The sequence below is a fragment of the Engystomops pustulosus genome, chromosome 2, assembly GCF_040894005.1.
Source record: "Engystomops pustulosus chromosome 2, aEngPut4.maternal, whole genome shotgun sequence".
Lineage (NCBI taxonomy): Eukaryota > Metazoa > Chordata > Amphibia > Anura > Leptodactylidae > Engystomops > Engystomops pustulosus.
Genome location: NC_092412.1, coordinates 169906860 through 169929197, shown reverse-complemented (window position 1 = coordinate 169929197; position 22338 = coordinate 169906860). Strand labels below are relative to the sequence as shown.

The 22338-nt window shown below is 43.2% G+C and overlaps 1 protein-coding gene across 2 annotated transcripts in view; it reads left to right on the top strand.

Annotated features, from left to right (window-relative positions):
- The first annotated feature begins 8222 nt into the window (after positions 1-8222).
- The window catches only part of PIGW (phosphatidylinositol glycan anchor biosynthesis class W), a 135607-nt gene continuing 121491 nt past the window's right edge, over positions 8223-22338 (top strand). For both annotated transcript variants that reach the window (XM_072137259.1, XM_072137255.1), the window contains exon 1: positions 8223-8408. The gene's annotated coding sequence lies outside the window, so the exon portion shown is untranslated. The remainder of the gene's footprint in view (positions 8409-22338) is intronic.

The following is a 22338-nucleotide window of genomic DNA, read 5'->3' as shown; positions in this document are numbered from 1 at the left end:
CTTACTCTTCCTGTTGCCAATTGTAGTGCAGAAAGAGCATTTTAAAAAATGGTTACTGTAATGAATGATATTCTCTCTTCAATGTCAGATGGCCGTTTGAATCCTTTGTGCCTGCTAAGTATAGAAAGAAATCTTCTTCAAAACATCCCGTATGAAGATATAGGGGCAGATTTACTTACCTGGTTCAGTCGCGATCCAGCGGCGCGTTCTCCGATGCTGATTTGGGTTCTGCCGGGATTCACTAAGGGTGCGCCTTTGTGGACACTAGGCGTCACTGCTGCGCTGAAGTGCTATTTTTCAGTTGTTTGTGGTGTGTTCCAGGTTGATCGTCGGCGCCAATAACTCCGTTTAGTAGTATTATTAGTACAATTAGTTTTATTGTTAAGCTGTGTAAAACGCGTTTCGAGCCTGTACTAGGCTCTTCATCAGTTACATATAGCTTCAGAATAGTGGAAAAACATATGGTTTATAAAGGTAATTTTTGGCGCGAGATGCTGATGCTCTGACGTCAAAAATGTAAACATAAACATTGTAGTATTATGGTTCATTCATAAAATCATTCCTAGAGTTCTATGGCTACAACTAAAATACAAAGTACAGTTCTATTAGTTCATTTAATAACGTTAATATAATGCAGTTGAGGGAAGGGGGAAAGGGGATTTTATAAGTTACAGCAGGTAAGGTATAATAAAAGACGAAGAATAAAAAACATAAAAACGACAAGGTACAGTCAATGTGGTTATTTCTTTAAAAGCTGACCTGTGTTTATGATCGGTAGGTATTCTGCCTCTTATTTGTTGGTGTGTGTGAGGTTTGCCTCCGTTCAGCTACGGAAGCCTGGAGGAGTCAAACCAAAACAGGCGCAGAGCGTCGCAGTGAGGATTTGGGTTGCGGTGTGGATTATGCAGTTTGATGAAAGTTCTTAGGTAAGTATTGTTTCTGTGACTTCATTGAGGCCAGCCGGTTTTAGTGTTTTTAGACGGTACATCCAGTATATTTCCCTCTTTTTTAGTGCTCCGAATCTATTATTCACATCGTGACTGATGTGGTCAATAGGCATAATTGAAATTTTCCCTTCTCCTTTGTGTTTAAGTGTGCAATGTTTTGATAGCCCGTGGGTGAGAATTTTGTGTTTAATGTTATACCGATGTTGGTTCACTCGACAATGTAGTGCTTGAGTAGTCCTTCCGACGTACTGCAAGCCGCATTGACATTCGATAAGATAGATGACATATTGGCTGGTACAGTTTAAATGGGCTTTAAGGTTGAAAGTTTCCATTGTGTTATTTGATCTGAAGGTGTCAGATGTCTTAATAATTCTGCAACAGAGGCATTGGGATTTACCACATCTGGAGCTTCCTTTTCTAGCTGTTGATGTTGTCTGGTGTCTGTATTGTTTAGGGATACTTGGGGCTAACAGATTTTTTATTGTGGGGGCTCTTTTGTAAATGCAGGCTATATCGTCTGGAACTATTTTATTTAATAGTGGATCAACGGGGTGAGGACTCCCCACCTCGTTACCCAGGACGGCCGCCTAAAAAACTCAACTAAAGACTGCGCTCAAATGTGTTGTACCGATTGTACAACCTAAAAAGGTGAGCACCACTCTAAAAACACCTTGTTTTTACTGTTAAACGTTTTTCACACATTGCGGCGCCCGTATCGCCTCTTTTCTTCTATATCTGTTTACACGCTCGACGGGGTGGAACCCCGCGTCCTGAGGAGAACAAACCGGAGCAGCCCAAAGAAGAAACACCGAGAATGGAACTACTAACAAATCGTAAAGAAATCAGACGCCTGGAGGTGGAAAGAAGCATAGGAGGACCGCACAGAAAGGACAATACAACTGCAAGTACAAACCCGGATACATTTTCTATAATTGAAACCAAAAGAATGAACGATATGTTCAAAGAACTAGAAGATAATATGAGAAACGAACTTATGCACGAACTTGACATTATGTTCTTAGAAATTTACATTAGCGAGAATATAGCACCGAGAGGACTTAGGTTAAACATACCATGCACTTTTCCCACAGACCAGACTTACATGGAACTTTGGGAAAAAACCCTTGACAAATGCTCCAAAATGCTCATACAAACCATCTATGAAAAAAGACTCTCTCTGTACAATAAAACTAAAGAATTAACTCTCTTCCTACAACACCAACTAACCATCTTTGACACACATGACAATTTTACTCACATATGCCAAAACATTGCAAACAGGATACAAAAAATTGAACAAGAAATTATCAATAAGAAGACCCATAAACTTAATAGGGATAGAGAAGATAAGAGTGTGAACAACTATAGGTATAAACCCAGAAATATACAAGTGGAGGAAACTAAAGGGGAATCAAACAAAGACAATAAAACAGGAGACCCTAGAGCAGTGATGGCGAACCTATGGCACGGGTGCCAGAGGTGGCACTCGGAGCCCTTTCAGTGGGCACCCAGGTTGTTACCCCAGGACAGAGTTCACCAGACAGGACTAGAATCTACCTGCAGTAGCAGACATCTTGAGATGCTGCTCTCAATGCTTTTTTTAAGGTGACACTTCCTTGACGGATTGGAACTGCAGGAAAAGTGAGAAGGTATAAACAGGGCCAGATTATCTTCCTCTTGCTGGCCCCATGATTCTTCGTGTACAGAGAGAACCTGGAGAAAAGCTATAATGTCGTCTAAATTTGCCCTTGTGCTTTAAATTGTATTGGTGTCCTCAGGGGGCCAAAACAACTTAATGTTGTGGAAAAACAGGGAATGATAAGTTACCGTTTAAATTGTCATGTTGGCACCCGATGGTAAAATAGTGGGTCTTGGTTGTAGTTTGGGCACCTCATCTCTAAAAGGTTCGCCATCACTGCCCTAGAGGAACACACCATCAATACCGGTCCTTTTATGCTGGTAACTATACACATAATAAAAAGTATAAAACTTACACAATTTCTAAAAAACCTGAGAATACAAACCAAACCCTAAAAAAATCCCTGGACCCAATAAAAACTCCCACAAGCAACAACAAACACGTAAAAAATCCCGAACCCAACCAAGCCCCCCAAAATAAAATTTCCAATGAAAAGACTCCAAACCAGATATCCACCGACCCACCGTCTCCCCAAAATAAAATTTCCAATGAAAAGACTCCAAACCAGATATCCACTGATCCACCGTCTCAACAAACCCCAGTAGACTATCATCAGAAACATCAGGACCTCCTTGAAAAAATTAAGAACATCAGAGAAAGAAATTCAATAGAAAATGTGACGCAGCCCTCAACAATAGCTACACCCTATCCCAAACCCGATCCCCAAACATTAAGTCTACGCAAGTAGAAATAGAAAGCACACCAGTAGAACCAGAAACCCTTGCTAATCTTACCATACACCCAGAAGAAAACTCAGTTATCCTGGACCACTCCCTAAGCGGCCCCCTAGTATCAGTTCCCTTTTTAGAACCTCTAACTACCCATACCCTACAGGACCAACCAAAAAATAATGAAAGACAGCTATTTACCATCACCCACAACAAAGAAGATTTTTTATGCACCACCCCACACAAACACATAAAAATGAAAACATTAACACCCATGAAACCAATCAGCACATACTTTACAAGTACAAAAAGAAAATACACAGAAGAGGAAAGAGGGGAGGCAAAAAGAGGAAAAAAAGTGCCCGCGGAGAACCCAAACAACCAATCAAAATCTTCAACCTCTCCTCATATAAATTAAATGCATACGAAACATCAGTCCTAGAAAAAGGACTATCATTTTGCCCCACAAACAACATTAACTGTTTTGAGACTTTTTTGGACTTTGAAAAATTTATAAGGAAACTTACCATCAAAAGACACTTTGCGATTCCATCACTACTGGACAAAAACGAACAAAACACCATTACAGACCCATACTTGCATATGGAGGTCCAAGCCCCTAGCTCATTTTACCCAATCCAAAGTCAAAGTCACTTCATTAAGACTTTTCATGATTTGGTCCTTCAAGACCTACAGGAACTCAATATCAATAGATCAAAAAAACGACAACCAAATAAAAAATACCAAAAAACTGCCAATAACCTCACTAAAGAAGAAAAAACAGCTCTCAAACAACTTTCTGAAAATATGGAAATCGTCTTCAGATCGGCAGATAAAGGAGGAGGAACGGTAATACTTAATTTCACAGATTATGAAATGGAAGCAGAACGAATCTTGTCTGATACTACTTACTATAATGAAACTAAAGTGAACCCATTCCCACAACTCGAAAAAAAACTATCAGGAATTTATAAAAGAACATGCCAAAAAAGGGCTCCTCACAAAAAAAGAAAAAAAGTTCCTACTAATAGAGAACCCTAGTAAACCCTATTTTTATTTCTTACCCAAAATACATAAAAGCCTCACATCCCCTCCCGGCCGTCCCATCATATCCAACACTAACTGTGTTACAAGCAATCTATCCCACTACATTGATCTGTTCCTACAGAAATATGTCACAGAAATGCCAAGCTACCTAAGAGATTCTTCCCACCTAATTAACATTCTCAAAGAATTAACCTGGAGAGAAGACTACATTTTGGCCACCCTCGATGTAACAGCACTATATACCAACATCGACCATGCCATCGGACTAACATGTATAGAAACTATTTTTAAACAAGATCCGAACATACTAGAAAGTCAGAAACAATTTATAATAGAGGGCCTCTCCTTCATACTCAAAAATAATTACTTTACACATGGCAAACGAACGTTCCATAAACAGAAAGGAACGGCTATGGGCACAAAAGTCGCACCCTCCTATGCAAACTTATTCATGCACATATTTGAAAACTTGTTCATTACACCACAAAACATACACTGGGGGAAACTCCAGTTATACAAAAGATTCATTGATGATCTGTTTATTATATGGCATGGTGATTACCCCTCTCTCCATCAATTTTGCACAGAAATAAATAATAATCCCTGGGGCCTTAAGTTTACTCTTAACTATAGCACACAGCAAGTTGAATTTCTGGACCTGATAATAGGTCATGATGGTAACAAATTCACCACAAAAACGTTCTTTAAGAATGTGGATGTGAATAGCTATCTGAACTATACTAGTAACCATCATAAAAAATGGCTACGAAACATCCCTTACAGTCAGTTTAGGCGGATACGCAGAAACTGTTCTGACACACAAACCTTTAAAGACCAATGCTTGATCCTAGAAAAAAGGTTCAAAGAAAAGAAGTATCCAAAGGCAATTGTCAAAGATGCAGTGAAACGAGTAAGCCAAATTACACAAGCAGAAAGCCTCCAACCAAAAAACCCAGAAAAACAAAAGAAAACAGAAACAAAGAATGAACTGAAATTCATCACAACATATAGCCAGGATAGCCAAAAAATCTTAAATATCCTCAAAAAGCATTGGAAGATTATAAAATCTGATCCACTATTAAATAAAATAGTTCCAGACGATACAGCCTGCATTTACAAAAGAGCCCCCACAATAAAAAATCTGTTAGCCCCAAGTATCCCTAAACAATACAGACACCAGACAACATCAACAGCTAGAAAAGGAAGCTCCAGATGTGGTAAATCCCAATGCCTCTGTTGCAGAATTATTAAGACATCTGACACCTTCAGATCAAATAACACAATGGAAACTTTCAACCTTAAAGCCCATTTAAACTGTACCAGCCAATATGTCATCTATCTTATCGAATTTCAATGCGGCTTGCAGTACGTCGGAAGGACTACTCAAGCACTACATTGTCGAGTGAACCAACATCGGTATAACATTAAACACAAAATTCTCACCCACGGGCTATCAAACATTGCACACTTAAACACAAAGGAGAAGGGAAAATTTCAATTATGCCTATTGACCACATCAGTCACTATGTGAATAATAGACTCGGAGCACTAAAAAAGAGGGAAATATACTGGATGTACCGTCTAAAAACACTAAAACCGGCTGGCCTCAATGAAGTCACAGAAACAATACTTACCTAAGAACTTTCATCAAACTGCATAATCCACACCGCAACCCAAATCCTCACTGCGACGCTCTGCGCCCGTTTTGGTTTGACTCCTCCAGGCTTCCGTAGCTGAGCCGCACAGAACGGAGACAAACCTCACACACACCAACAAATAAGAGGCAGAATACCTACCGATCATAAACACAGGTCAGCTTTTAAAGAAATACCTTACCTGCTGTAACTTATAAAATCCCCTTTCCCCCTTCCCTCAACTGCATTATATTAACGTTATTAAATGAACTAATAGAACTGTACTTTGTATTTTATAGAACCAAATGTATTTTAGTTGTAGCCATAGAACTCTAGGAATGATTTTATGAATGAACCATAATACTACAATGTTTATGTTTACATTTTTGACGTCAGAGCATCAGCATCTCGCGCCAAAAATTACCTTTATAAACCATATGTTTTTCCACTATTCTGAAGCTATATGTAACTGATGAAGAGCCTAGTACAGGCTCGAAACGCGTTTTACACAGCTTAACAATAAAACTAATTGTACTAATAATACTACTAAACGGAGTTATTGGCGCCGACGATCAACCTGGAACACACCACAAACAACTGAAAAACCGAACGGGGTGAGGACTCCCCACCTCGTTACCCAGGACGGCCGCCTAAAAAACTCAACTAAAGACTGCGCTCAAACGTGTTGTACCGATTGTACAACCTAAAAAGGTGAGCACCACTCTAAAAACACCTTGTTTTTACTGTTAAACGTTTTTCACACATTGCGGCGCCCGTATCGCCTCTTTTCTTCTATATCCGAAGTGCTATTTTTGCAACACAAATTTTTTTTTAAATTCAAGTTTTTTTCAAATCCGTCGGATTTTCCGACGGCCACGCCCCCAGATTTCTGTTGCGTGAAAGCCAGCGCTGATGCGTCACAATCCGATCGCGTGCGCCAAAATCATGGGGCAATTCGTCGCAAAACGGAAAAATTTGAGAAACCCGTCGGAAAAACGCGAATCGGACCCTTAGTAAATGTGCCCCATAATCCCCCATAATTTTGCAGCACAGAAAGCAAGTTTAAGTACTCAAATGTAAAAAGTTTACATTTGAGTCAAGATTAGTTTTTTCAAGTACCAAACCTGCTTCACAACAGAAACCCAATGAACATTTGCATTTTTTAAAATTTATTTAGAGTAGGCATAAGTATTGGGAATCTTTTTATGGGGACTCACCAGATTGTACCCCAATGGACTCTTTTAGGTTAGGTACCCTACTTAAGAACATCTGACTTACATACGACCTCTAGTTACAAACGGCACTCACCCGATAATCACCGTATTTAAGGAGGTCTCCAGGGTCCATCACCATGTACACTACTAGCTGCAAAATTTAGAAAATATATATTAGCCCTAATAGCAGAGCCCAGGACTACAAACTTTTGCAAATGAATATATGCTATATTAATCAGATAGGTATAGGCACAAAGTAAAGAACAAAGTTTAAGGAGTGGCACAGTGGTATTTTGGATTAAGATCCGTGTGGGTGCACGCTTCAGGGAATCTGGCTCAAAAGACCCAAGTATTTCATACTTGAAAATGGCTACATAGAGATAGCTGAAACGCTGTATCTTTTTCCACTGGTGAAATAAATACCACTACTTAACTTGGAGTGCTGCTTCCCTGTTGTTGGATTTAATCAGATAGGTATATCTAACACTTGTTGCACGCATGCACTTTACATCTTTTACAACATTTTATTGAGATGTTTAGATGTTGCTCTTTTGTGCTGGTGATTGTTTCACCTCTATTTAAGTCAGCTGACTTTCGGACTCACTATGCTTGATAATGCCTTGATTGAATTGGCAAAACGTTGCACTACTAAAATTTAAATTAAAACTACTAAAATTCTCTTTATTTGAATTTCTGGAGTGCTGCTCTATCATTATAGACTACTCATCCTGGTGGTAGATGTCCTTTAACATGTGGTAGCAGTTCTACTGCTACAAAATACACAAAGCTATGACTACTAGGGAGGAGTTGGCCAAAACTAAAAAGTTTTGATCTGGGCCAAACTTTGTGAGTTTAGGTCCCTGGAACAGATTCAGAATTTCAGCATGAAATCTGGATGCGGGTTTGAACTTGCCATAAATTATGGTCTAAACTGCTGTCAAATTCCACATTTTTAATTTTTTTCAAGAACTGCAATACATGCAGTTTCTTGTACTCATCTGTATGAGGTCGCCTTGACGTGGCAGATGAGCTCACACAATTTTTTTAAACTGTGTGCCAAGAACCTCATATTTAATTCCCGTAGTAATCAAGCCAGCATCTCTTATACCTTTCTTTTTTTTTGACCTAGACAATTTGCAAATCATAACAGACTGCATGCCAAGATCCATGTTGAAGAAGAATGATGGACATTGCCAAATGTAAGTCACTACTTTTGTAACATAAGAAATCAAAGATTACTATTTGCTTAATTCCTTAGGATCTATGTTTATTTTGTGGGAAACAGTTTACAATAGGTTGTTGATTTGTAGATTCAATTGTGCAAGGGTGGGGGGGGCCACATTAGTTTCTGGTGGGGGGGGGGCCTCAAAAATTTTAGTACTCCATACTCAAGATCGCCTTAATCTGGCCCTGCTTGGGAGCCATTGATCCTAAATCTAGGGAAAAATTGTTGTGCTTCTTATCCTGGCACACCCATCTTCCATTCTCTCCCCAAGGTCCATAAAAATACTTTTCCCCCTCCCATGTGACCCATTGTTGCGGGGATTGGTTCCTCGGGTGAGAGATTGAGACAATGGGTTGACAACCTACTGCTGCAACCTTTAATCAAGAATATCCCAGGTTACCTAAACGATAGCAAACATGTTTTGCAAGCGATGAATTATGTACAATGGGAGGATTGTTTTGTTTGGGTGACAGCTGATGTTACTGCACTATATTCGTCAATCCCACAAAACTTGGCCATAATTGCTTTGTCTGAATTTCTCAACAAATATAGACTTTACAAAGATGGTGTTAAGGAATTCTTGGTGATGTCAGAGGGATTTTTGTTACAACATAACAAAAATGTTCTTATTTAATGGTCAATTTTTACAAACACGCGGAGCCAGCATGGGAGGCAAATTTTCTCCATCCCTTGCCAACATTTTCATGAATTGGTGGGAGGAGAAATACATGTACAGTGACAGTAATCCATTTTTTGGTGACAAAGTTTGATACGTTCGTTACATCGACGACCTCCTCTTCATATGGGGGGGTCGTCGATGTGAAATTCCAAACTTTGTCACCCACATAAATTTTAATAATTTTAATTTATAGTTTACTAAACCCAAATATTATTGCTTTTTAGATCTTAATTTTCATATTGTGAATAATGAAATAATGAGTAGTACCTTTAGGAAATCTACGGCAGCAAATACTATCTTGCATGCACAATCGTGCCACCCCTTTCATGTAGTGAAAATTCTTCTGAAAGGGGAATTGATACGGGCACTTAGAAATTGTATCTGAATTGTATCTTAAATCTTGTATCTTAAATCTGAATTTAAGAATTTAAGTTGTAAATATTGTGAGAAAATACGTTCCGATCATGATGACATATTTGCGAAAATACTCAAAAATTAACCTAAATTTATTTCCAAAAGGCCTCCATCTTTGGGAAATATGTTACCCCCAAGTCTCTTTGTAGAAACACAAAATGTTCCCACCTGGCTAAAATACAAAGGGTATTATAAATGTGGACACAAAATTTACAAAGCTTGCACCCACGCTGACATCACAAAAAGTTTTCTGTCTTTTTCGAATAACACCTCTCACAGGATTGGTAGTTACATTAATTGTAACTCCAATCATGTTGTTTATCTTATAGATTGTATTATCTGTAAAATCCAATGTGTAGGATGTTCAGTGTCTCAGCTGGAAAAAATGTATTTGCAGGCACTTATCTAATGCATGCAATCCTTTGGCAAACAATCCATCGGCAGTGTCCAAGCACTTTTTTCCGATCCATAAAGGAGACACCAGAGGTTTCATGCACAGGGGAATTGAAAAGGTTACTAAGCCCATGAGAGGTGGGGACTATCAACGTAAGCTTCTTAATAGAGAAGAGTTCTGGATCTTCCTGTTAAATATGAGACAGCCTAGTGGTTTGAAGTAGCGTCAAGATATTATATATAGAGATGAGCGAACATACTCGTCCGAGCTTGATGCTCGATCGAGCATTAGCGTACTCGTAACTGCTCGTTGCTCGGACGAGTATTTCGCCCGCTCGAGAAAATGGCAGCTCCCGCCGTTTTGCTTTTTGGCGGCCAGAAACAGAGCCAATCACAGGCCAGGAGACTCTGCACTCCACCCAGCATGACGTGGTACCCTTACACGTAGATAGCAGTGGTTGGCTGGCCAGATCAGGTGACCCTGGGATAGACTAGCCGCTGCCCGCGCTGCTCGGATCATTCTCTGTCTGGATGCCGCTAGGGAGAGAGCTGCTGCTGGTCAGGGAAAGCGTTAGGGTGTTCTATTAGCTTACTGTTAGGCAGGAGTGATTCTAAAAGAACCCAACAGCCCTTCTTAGGGCTACAATAACGTTATAATTTTTTTTTTTTTTATTTGCAGCTAGTACCATATTGTGAGGAATCTGCAGGGGGACTTGCTACCGTTGTGTTTAGCTCTTAGTGACACACATATCCACCTCAAACACCAAAGTGGGAAAATTTATTAGGGGTTTGAGTAGAATTAGGCACAGTCTGCCAGTTTCTTTTTATTTTACGTTTATTGTTTTAATAACTCAGTGTCATCTCATCTGGCATAGTAGTGTGCTGTAATATTTGGCTAGAAAATAGCCATAGGAGAATACAAACGGCTTAATTACGCCTACAGTAGCGTTATATATATTTGATTTCTGGTTGATCTGCTGGTGGCTGTAGTTGTTGCAGTGCATCTACTAGCAAATTGTGAGCAATTTGGAGTCAGACTTGCGACCACTGTGTTTTAGTGACGCACATATCCATCGCAAAGACCGAAGTGGGAAAATTTATTAGGGCCCGGGGTTGTATTTCAATTAGGCACAGTCTGCCATTTCCTTTTTTATTTTACGTTTATTTTTTTCATAACTCAGCGTCATCTCATCTGGCATAGTAGTGTGCTGTAATACTTGGCTAGAAAATAGCCATAGGAGAATACAAACGGCTTAATTACGCCTACAGTAGCGTTATATATATTTGATTTCTGGTTGATCTGCTGGTGGCTGTAGTTGTTGCAGTGCATCTACTAGCAAATTGTGAGCAATTTGGAGTCAGACTTGCGACCACTGTGTTTTAGTTACGCACATATCCATCGCAAAGACCGAAGTGGGAAAATTTATTAGGGCCCGGGGTTGTATTTCAATTAGGCACAGTCTGCCATTTCCTTTTTTATTTTACGTTTATTTTTTTCATAACTCAGCGTCATCTCATCTGGCATAGTAGTGTGCTGTAATACTTGGCTAGAAAATAGCCATAGGAGAATACAAACGGCTTAATTACGCCTACAGTAGCGTTATATATATTTGATTTCTGGTTGATCTGCTGGTGGCTGTAGTTGTTGCAGTGCATCTACTAGCAAATTGTGAGCAATTTGGAGTCAGACTTGCGACCACTGTGTTTTAGTGACGCACATATCCATCGCAAAGACCGAAGTGGGAAAATTTATTAGGGCCCGGGGTTGTATTTCAATTAGGCACAGTCTGCCATTTCCTTTTTTATTTTACGTTTATTTTTTTCATAACTCAGCGTCATCTCATCTGGCATAGTAGTGTGCTGTAATACTTGGCTAGAAAATAGCCATAGGAGAATACAAACGGCTTAATTACGCCTACAGTAGCGTTATATATATTTGATTTCTGGTTGATCTGCTGGTGGCTGTAGTTGTTGCAGTGCATCTACTAGCAAATTGTGAGCAATTTGGAGTCAGACTTGCGACCACTGTGTTTTAGTGACGCACATATCCATCGCAAAGACCGAAGTGGGAAAATTTATTAGGGCCCGGGGTTGTATTTCAATTAGGCACAGTCTGCCATTTCCTTTTTTATTTTACGTTTATTTTTTTCATAACTCAGCGTCATCTCATCTGGCATAGTAGTGTGCTGTAATACTTGGCTAGAAAATAGCCATAGGAGAATACAAACGGCTTAATTACGCCTACAGTAGCGTTATATATATTTGATTTCTGGTTGATCTGCTGGTGGCTGTAGTTGTTGCAGTGCATCTACTAGCAAATTGTGAGCAATTTGGAGTCAGACTTGCGACCACTGTGTTTTAGTGACGCACATATCCATCGCAAAGACCGAAGTGGGAAAATTTATTAGGGCCTGGGGTTGTATTTCACTTAGGCACAGTCTGCCATTTCCTTTTTTATTTTACGTTTATTTTTTTCATAACTCAGCGTCATCTCATCTGGCATAGTAGTGTGCTGTAATACTTGGCTAGAAAATAGCCATAGGAGAATACAAACGGCTTAATTACGCCTACAGTAGCGTTATATATATTTGATTTCTGGTTGATCTGCTGGTGGCTGTAGTTGTTGCAGTGCATCTACTAGTAAATTGTGAGCAATTTGGAGTCAGACTTGCGACCACTGTGTTTTAGTGACGCACATATCCATCGCAAAGACCGAAGTGGGAAAATTTATTAGGGCCCGGGGTTGTATTTCAATTAGGCACAGTCTGCCATTTCCTTTTTTATTTTACGTTTATTTTTTTCATAACTCAGCGTCATCTCATCTGGCATAGCAGTGTGCTTTCATACTATAAAATAGCCATAGCAATAGGATAGCATCGTTTGGTTTTAAAAACTAAAAAACACAAAAAAAAACAAAAAAAACAAAAAAAAGTTAAAAAAAAAATTCAAGTTATAACTCTCATTTTCAAAATGTTTAACCCGAGGGCTAGGGGTAGAGGACGAGGGCGGGGACGTGGGCGTCCAACTACTGCAGGGGTCAGAGGCCGTGGTCCTGGGCGGGGTGAGACACCACCTGCTTATGAGGGAGCAGGGGAACGCCGCAGAGCTACACTCCCTAGGTTCATGTCTGAAGTTACTGGGACTCGTGGTAGAGCACTGTTGAGGCCAGAACAGTGCGAACAGGTGATGTCGTGGATTGCCGACAATGCTTCGAGCAATTTGTCCACCAGTCAGTCTTCCACGCAGTCCACCCATGTCACCGAAATCGGCACTCCTCCAGCTCCTGCACCTCAGCCTCCTCCCCCCCAGTCTGCCCCCTCCCAGCAAAATTTGCCATTTGAACCGGCATACTCTGAGGAACTGTTTTCTGGACCCTTCCCACAGTCACAAACCACTTGTCCGGTTGCTGATGAGCAATTTTCCGATGCCCAGGTTTTCCACCAGTCGCAGTCTGTGGGTGATGATGACCTTGTTGACGTACTGGAAGAAGTGTGTAAAGAGGTGTCCGACGATGAGGAGACACGGTTGTCAGACAGTGGGGAAGTTGTTGTCAGGGCAGGAAGTCCGAGGGGGGAGCAGACTGAGGGATCGGAGGATGATGAGGTGACAGACCCAAGCTGGGTTGAGAGGCCGGGTGAACACAGTGCTTCTGAGACGGAGGAGAGTCCTCGACCATAACAGGTTGGAAGAGGCAGTAGTGGGGCCAGACGGAGAGGCAGGGCCAGAGCTGGTGCATCAGCGCCAAATGTGTCAACTAGTGAAGCTCCCGTGGCGAGGGCTCCTGCGGCGAGGGCTAGATTTTCAGAAGTCTGGAGGTTCTTTAAGGAAACACCGGATGACCGACGGACTGTGGTGTGCCACATTTGCCAAACCAGGATCAGCAGGGGTTCCACCACTACTAGCTTAACTACCACCAGTATGCGCAGGCATATGAATGCTAAACACCCCACTCAGTGGCAACAAGCGCGTTCACCTCCGGCCGTGCACACCACTGCTCCTTCCCCTGTGTCAGCTGAGAGTCAGCCCCCTGCCCAGGACCCTGCCACAAAAACCCCATCGTCGCGTCCACGATCCTCCACAGCATCCACCAGCGTTCAGCTCTCCATACCCCAGACGCTGGAGCGGAAACGCAAATATAGTGCAACCCACCCGCACGCCCAAGCCCTTAATGTGCACATCTCCAGATTGCTAAGCCCTATAGGCTAGTAGAGACCGAGGCCTTTCGCAGCCTCATGGCGGCGGCCGCCCCTCGGTATTCGGTCCCCAGCCGCCACTACTTTTCCCGATGTGCCGTCCCAGCCCTGCACCAGCACGTGTCAGACAACATAATCCGTGCCCTGACCAACGCCGTTTCTGACAAGGTCCACCTGACCACGGACACGTGGACGAGTGCTGCCGGGCAGGGCCACTATATATCTCTGACGGCACATTGGGTTAACTTGGTGGAGGTTGGGACCGAGTGTGACCCTGCGGCTGGTCATATACTGCCGACGCCGAGGATTGCGGGGCCTACCTCGGTCCAGGTGTTTGAGGCCTACTATGCCTCCTCCTCCCACCCCTCCTCCACCTCCTCCTCCGAACGACCATCCGTGGGCATGGCGCCATCAGTCGGTAGCTCTAGGCACAGCAGCAGTGCCGTCGCTAAGCGAAAGCAGGCGGTGCTCAAACTGCTGAGCCTAGGCGATAAAAGGCACACCGCCCAAGAACTATTACAGGGCATCACGGCGCAGACTGATCTGTGGCTGGCACCGCTGAACCTGAAGCCAGGCATGGTTGTGTGTGACAACGGCCGTAACCTGGTGGCGGCTCTGCAACTCGGCAGACTGACACATGTGCCATGCCTGGCCCATGTGTTAAATCTGATAGTTCAGCGTTTCCTCAAGACATACCCCAATCTGTCTGATTTGCTCACGAAGGTGCGCCGCATCTGTGCGCATTTCAGGAAGTCCAGCACAGATGCTGCCACTCTCAGGGCAGCGCAGCGCCGCCTCCAACTGCCCGCTCACCGACTGTTGTGCGACGTGCCCACGAGGTGGAATTCAACACTGACCATGTTATCCAGAGTTTACCAGCAGCGCCGAGCGATTGTAGACTGCCAGATGTCAACTTCCACCAGAACTGGTAGTCAGGTCAGTCAGCTTCCTCAAGTCTACAATGAGGAGTGGACGTGGATGTCTGATATCTGTCAGGTGCTGAGTAACTTTGAGGAGTCAACACAGATGGTCAGTGGCGATGCCGCCATCATCAGCCTCACCATCCCGCTGCTTGGCCTGTTGAAAAACTCTCTGGTCAGCATGAAGTCGGAAGCTTTGCGCTCCTCACAAGAGACGGGGGAAGAAGATTCCCTTGTTGATAGCCAAAGCACCCTTAGGTCTGTTTCTCAGCGCATATCGGAGGAGGTGGAGGTGGAGGAGGAAGAGGAGGAGAATGTTGGCGAGACACAAGAGGGGACCATTGTTGAGTCCTTCACTGTTGAGCGTGTATAGGCAGAAGAAGAGGAATTGGAGGAGTTGGAGGAGGAGGAAATGGACAGTCAGGCCAGTGAGTGGAGCGAATTCTTACGCGTTGGTACTCTGGCGCATATGGCAGATTTCATGCTAGGCTGCCTATCCCGTGACCCTCGCGTTCAAAGAATTTATTCCAGCACCGATTACTGGGTGTTCACTCTCCTGGACCCACGGTACAAGCAAAATCTTTCCACTCTCATCCCTGGAGAGGAAAGGAGTGTGAGAATGCATGAATACCAGCAGGCCCTGGTGCACAAGCTGAAACAGTATTTCCCTTCTGACAGCGCTAGCGGCAGAGTGCGTAGTTCTGCGGGACAAGTAGCGAGGGAGAGTAGGCGAGCAGGCAGCTTGTCCAGCACGGCAGCAAGGGTACGCTTTACAAGGCTTTTGCCAGCTTTATGTCACCCCAGCAAGACACTGTCACCTGTCCCCAGTCTCGGCAGAGTAGGGCTGATCTTTACAGAAAGATGGTGAGGGAGTACGTAGCTGACCATACCATCGTCCTAAATGATCACACAGCTCCCTACAACTACTGGGTTTCAAAGCTGGACATGTGGCACGAACTGGCGCTGTACGCCTTGGAGGTTCTTGCCTGCCCTGCCGCTAGCGTCTTGTCCGAGCGGGTTTTCAGTGCAGCTGGTGGCATCATCACCGATAAGCGTACACGCCTGTCGACTGACAGCGCTGACAGGCTGACGCTTATCAAGATGAATAAAGCATGGATTTCTCCTAATTTCCAATCTCCAGCAGGTGAAGGAAGCTCAACCTGAATAATTTATCCACTCCTCCTCCTCCTCCTCATTTTCCTCCTTCTCCTGCTCTTTGTACAGTAAAGCAGAGGAAACTGGCTATTTTTTGACAGGGCCCACTGGCTCTACCTATAGTACTTTATGCATTTAATTTTTCTGGAGGGCCACCGACCCGGTCCTCTGTTTTAAACAATTTTTGGGAGTGCCACATACAGGCACTCAATCTATTCAATTTTTCTGGAGGGCCACCTACCTGCTCCTCTGGTTTGAAAACTTTTTTGGACTGCCACATACAGGCACTCAATCTATTCCATTTTTCTGGAGGGCCACCTACCTGCTCCTCTGGTTTGAAAACTTTTTTGCACTGCCACATACAGGCACTCAATCTATTCCATTTTTCTGGAGGGCCACCTACCTGCTCCTCTGGTTTGAAAACTTTTTTGGACTGCCACATACAGGCACTCAATCTATTCCATTTTTCTGGAGGGCCACCTACCTGCTCCTCTGGTTTGAAAACTTTTTTGGACTGCCACATACAGGCACTCAATCTATTCCATTTTTCTGGAGGGCCACCTACCTGCTCCTCTGGTTTGAAAACTTTTTTGGACTGCCACATACAGGCACTCAATCTATTCCATTTTTCTGGAGGGCCACCTACCTGCTCCTCTGGTTTGAAAACTTTTTTGGACTGCCACATACAGGCACTCAATCTATTCCATTTTTCTGGAGGGCCACCTACCTGCTCCTCTGGTTTGAAAACTTTTTTGGACTGCCACATACAGGCACTCAATCTATTCCATTTTTCTGGAGGGCCACCTACCTGCTCCTCTGGTTTGAAAACTTTTTTGGACTGCCACATACAGGCACTATCCAAATTAAATTGTCTCCATAGCAGCCTCCACACGTTGTCTCCATTGCTTCCTCCAAAAGTCGTCCATATAGCTGCCTCCATACATCGTCCCTTTATCAAACGAGGTGTGTCAGGCAGAAATTTGGGTTGTTTTCATGGATTCCACATCAAAGTTGTTAACTTTGTCGCCACCCAGCTGTGTTATCCACAAAATATACTGGCAAACTTTTATCATTTACCAATATTATTTCAGCGCTTCTTGCGCTTCTGTTTACATTCCCCTCACCCGCCATATCCTAAACTTATAAGAACGCTACTACACTTGATCTTATACAAAAGGTTCTTAGAAGTGCTGTTTGGGGAGTAGCCTAGAGACACGGGCTTGGATTGGCGAAAGCTCGCCTGGCAGCGGAGCGCCAGCTCCATGCCAAGATCCAACTAACATAGTTTTAACTGCAGCACCTTTAATCTACTACTAGTTCACTGCCTCCATACATGGTCCCCTTATCAAACGAGCTTTGTCAGGCAGAATTTTGGGTTGTTTTCATGGCTTCCACAACAATCTTGTTAACTTTGTCGCCACCCTGCTGTGTTATCCACAAAATATACTGGCAAACTTTTATCATTTACCAATATTATTTCAGCGCTTCTTGCGCATCTGTTTACATTCCCCTCACCCGCCATATCCCAAACTTATAAGAACGCTACTACACTTAACTTGGTGCACGCTGGGACCGAGTCTGACCCTGGGGCTGGTGATATACTGCCGACGCAGAGGATTGCGGGGCCTACCTCGGTCCAGGTCTCAAAGGCCTACTATACCTCCTCCTCCTCCCACCCCTCCTCCACCTCCTCCTCCTCCGAATTACCATCCGTGGCCATGGCGCCATCAGTCGGTAGCTCTAGGCACAGCAGCAGTGCCGTCGCTAAGCGACAGCAGGCGGTGCTCAAACTGCTGAGCCTAGCCGATAAAAGGCACACCGCCCAAGAGCTATTACAGGGCATTCCACATCAAACTTGTTAACTTTCTCGCCACCCTGCTGTGTAATCCAGAAAAGATACTGGCAAACTTTTATCATTTACCGATATTATTTCAGCGCTTCTTGCGCATCTGTTTACATTCCCCTCTCTCGCCATATCCCAAACTTATAAGAACGCTACTACACTTGATCTTATACAAAAGGTTCTTAGAAGTGCTGTTTGGGGAGTAGCCTAGAGACAGGGGCTTGGATTGGCGAAAGCTCGCCTGGAAGCGGAGCGCCAGCTCCATCCCAAGATACAACTAACATAGTTTTAAGTGCAGCACCTTTAATCTACTACTAGTTCACTGCCTCCATAATAATAATAATAATAATCTTTATTTATATAGCGCCATCATATTCTGTAGCGCTTTACAAATCATAGGAAACAAATACAAATGTAATGTAACAGAGCACAACATTTGTATGGAACAACAGGAGTGAGGTCCCTGCTCGCAAGAGCTTACGGTTTATGAAGATGATGGGGTAACACGAGGTAAAAGAATTTTTAATGGTCAAGCCATTCTTCTTAGGGAATAGAACAAAATATAATAAATGGAATTGCTGTCGCTTGAACCACTCAGCCGTCACCAGGTCCAGGGTGAATGGGACTGCATAGAAGTCTGGTGCCTGTTGGTTGATGGATAACAGATGGGAGGACGACACAGGACGGGTTAGTAGAAGAGTTAAAACTTCATGCAGTTAATGAGTGTTATAGGCTTGCCTAAAGAAATGGGTTTTAAGAGCACGTTTGAAACTTTGGAGGTTAGGTATTAGTCTGATAGTCCGGGGCAGAGCATTCCATAGAATTGGTGCAGCTCTAGAGAAGTCTTGGAGACGCGAGTGGGAGGTCCGCACTAGGGTAGAGGTTGATCTAAGATCACTGGCGGATCTAAGAGCACGGGTTGGGCGATAGACTGAGATAAGAGAGGAGAGGTAGGGGGGTGCAGCATTATACAGAGCTTTATGGATGAGGGTTATTATTTTAAACTGTATTCGAAAGGAGACTGGCAGCCAGAGCAGCGTCTGGCATGAACTGTAGGCATACATGGTCCCCTTATCAAACGAGCTGTGTCAGGCAGAATTTTGGGTTGTTTTCATGGCTTCCACAACAAACTTGTTAACTTTGTCGCCACCCTGCTGTGTAATCCACAAAATATACTGGCAAACTTTTATCATTTACCAATATTATTTCAGCGCTTCTTGCGCATCTGTTTCCATTCCCCTCACCCGCCATATCCTAAACTTATAAGAACGCTATTACACTTGATCTTATACAAAAGGTTCTTAGAAGTGCTGTTTGGGGAGTAGCCTAGAGACAGGGGCTTGGATTGGCGAAAGCTCGCCTGGCAGCGGAGCACCAGCTCCATGCCAAGATCCAACTAACATAGTTTTAACTGCAGCACCTTTAATCTACTACTAGTTCACTGCCTCCATACATGGTCCCCTTATCAAACGAGCTGTGTCAGGCAGAATTTTGGGTTGTTTTCATGGCTTCCATGTTAACTTTGTCGCCACCCTGCTGTGTAATCCACAAAATATACTGGCAAACTTTTATCATGTACCGATATTATTTGAGCGCTTCTTGCTCACCTCCTTTGGTTCCTCTCTGCCACCCATTGGTTTGAAGCCTGAGTCCATTTAGGGTATGTCGCCATGCCACTCTCTAGCCTGCCGCTGCTGCCGCTGCCTCTGCATGAAGTCCCCTATAGTGTCAGGGTCAATTATTGGATGTTTTAGATGCTATCTAGCTTCATTGTGTCACTCTGTCATGGCCATGCTGTTGCCCATAATTTTGGCATAATGGTGCGATTAAGCAGCCTCAGAGGCATCCATGCATGCTGCCCCTGCTGTTTCCTGTCCATTTCCGTGGTGTTTCCATCCTTTTCTGAGGTTCCCAGGTGTTTGGCCAAGCTTCCCTGTGCAGAGCCTTGGTCCCCTTGAAAAATGCTCGAGTCTCCCATTGACTTCAATGGGGCTCGTTATTCGAGACGAGCACTCGAGCATCGGGAAAAGTTCGTCTCGAATAACGAGTACCCGAGCATTTTAGTGCTCGCTCGTCTCTAATTATATATCATTATTGAGTTAACACTATGGTTTGTCTCATATTCCACCTGTTTTTTGATACTTCTGGTTCCCTTTGATTATATTTTGTCTCTTGAATACTTAGGATACATTTCATGAATTTGAGAAAAATTTTAATTTATGTCAGATCCCATATTTTGATTGAAGATGCTCTATAATAATTTTACTTGAAAAAATTGCATACTTTTTGAAAATACTATTTATTGAGTTTTACATATAGTTTGTGTGTAGTCAATATGTTTATCACTTGTAAAACTATTTGTCAATTATGGTTTAGAGATTCATTTGCATTGTCCCAACAATCTAATATACATATGTTCTAATATGGTTAAAATCCAGTAATTTATATTCACAAAAATAACGGATTTTTATGGAACAATGTAAAACTATTTATGCATGACTTTGATATTTCTAGTGACGAAGCAATTATTGAATTTACTAGAGAAGATAATTGTATACTGTTATGATTATGTAAATTTAATGGCGTTTTATGTCTGAACAGCGATGTGTCACTTACCGTACCATTCCATTCCATTACATGTCTGCCTAAGCCTAACCTTTCTTTGTATGTCAGAAGGAAATGATGTCAACCAACACCCCTTGGATTTATTCATTGTATGTTAAATGTCAGTATTTTATCTAATTTTGTTAAGATTTTATATGGATTTTAAGCTCCAATAAAGACTTTTCTTTGCATAAGAATCGCAGTGCTGGAGGATCTTTCAAATTTGTGTTTGTATCAACGCCTCCCCGGTGAGCCTGCCGTGCACACAGTTTCTGCATTGTCTTTGATTTGAGCTGGCTTTGGAGTTACACACTCTACTTGTGCTCTACTAGCGCCGGGTTCCAGTCTTTCCCGCTTTCTTTCCTCCGCTGAGCCCCTCCCGGATGAGGTGGCGACTACTTCGCAGCCACCGGAGTAATAGGAGACCGCCTCTGCAGTCCCTGCGGCCACATGCAAAGTGGCCACCATGGTGAGGCTGGGATCACTGCCTGTGGCCTGCTCGATCACTGCCCGGCTGTCAATTACAGCTGATGGGCTGGCACCACCTCTCCTCAGACCACAGATCCTTGAAACCTCTGACCTTAACCCCTCAGCAGTGGTCTTCTCTCCAGGGGCACCAGGATTCCCCTCGGGTGGACGCCGTGGTGGGGGAATCACAATGTCACTCGTCAATACATAACTGGTTTGCAGGAAACAATCTTTCGCATTAAGGAAGCAGAATAGACACCTGGAGGATCTTGATAATACGGGCCGTCGACAGAACATCAGGGTCTGGTGTCTTCCTAAGGCTACTGGGGAGGAGGACCTCAAAATAACTCTGGAGGCCATTTTCGACATGATTTTTTATCCTTCTCCTAGGGTTCTCTGTTATCTAGCACATGTCTGCATAATATGTACAATCTTTTGGAACTAATGTATGCCCTGTTTATGGTTTACATAAGTTTATTTGCTTTCCTGCTAACTCATTCTCTTAGCAGGATGGTTCAAGGGTGTACCAGACTGGCCATTCCTAGCAGTCTCCTCCGGTTCTCCCCCTAACCTAGGGACTTACTTGCAGTGTTTTTAACGCCAATACTGTGGCGTGTTATGTCTATATCTTTTGCTCCTCTACTGGTGTTTCCGGTCTCTCTGTCCCTACCCAGAACAGCGTGCTTCTGATAAATTTTGGATTTCTTAACAATGTTTGTCTTGTTCGCTTGTCTTTGTCAACCCCCCCCCCCTTCTGTTTCTACCCATCCCACAAGCCATTAAGGTTATACACCTAAATCCCATCACTGAACAGCGGAGTCCTCCTCTCACCCCCGCTTGGCCAATGGTACAGTAGCGACAACTCCCCTACAATGATCTACCATGGTTAAGTGTATTACTTTGGAATTGAGGCCTTTTATGTTCGATGCCAAGAGATGGCTTGCCCTTAATGAGCTTAAGTCTCTGCGTGCAGGAGTGTCTTTCCTTCAGGAGACTCACTTTGATAGTTCCTCATCTTTCAATTTTGCATGTAGATACTTTTCCCTCACCTATTCAGCCCCCCTGGACAATAAGAGAGCAGGAGTTGCCATACTATTCTCAAGCTCATGTCCCTTTGTAGAGGTATCCTCCTATCTGGAGCCAGAAGGGAGTTATATTATTGTTTATGGTACTTTGAAAGGGAACCTTCTGTAAAGTTTATGCCCCTAATGTATCTTAAATACGTTTCCTCACTA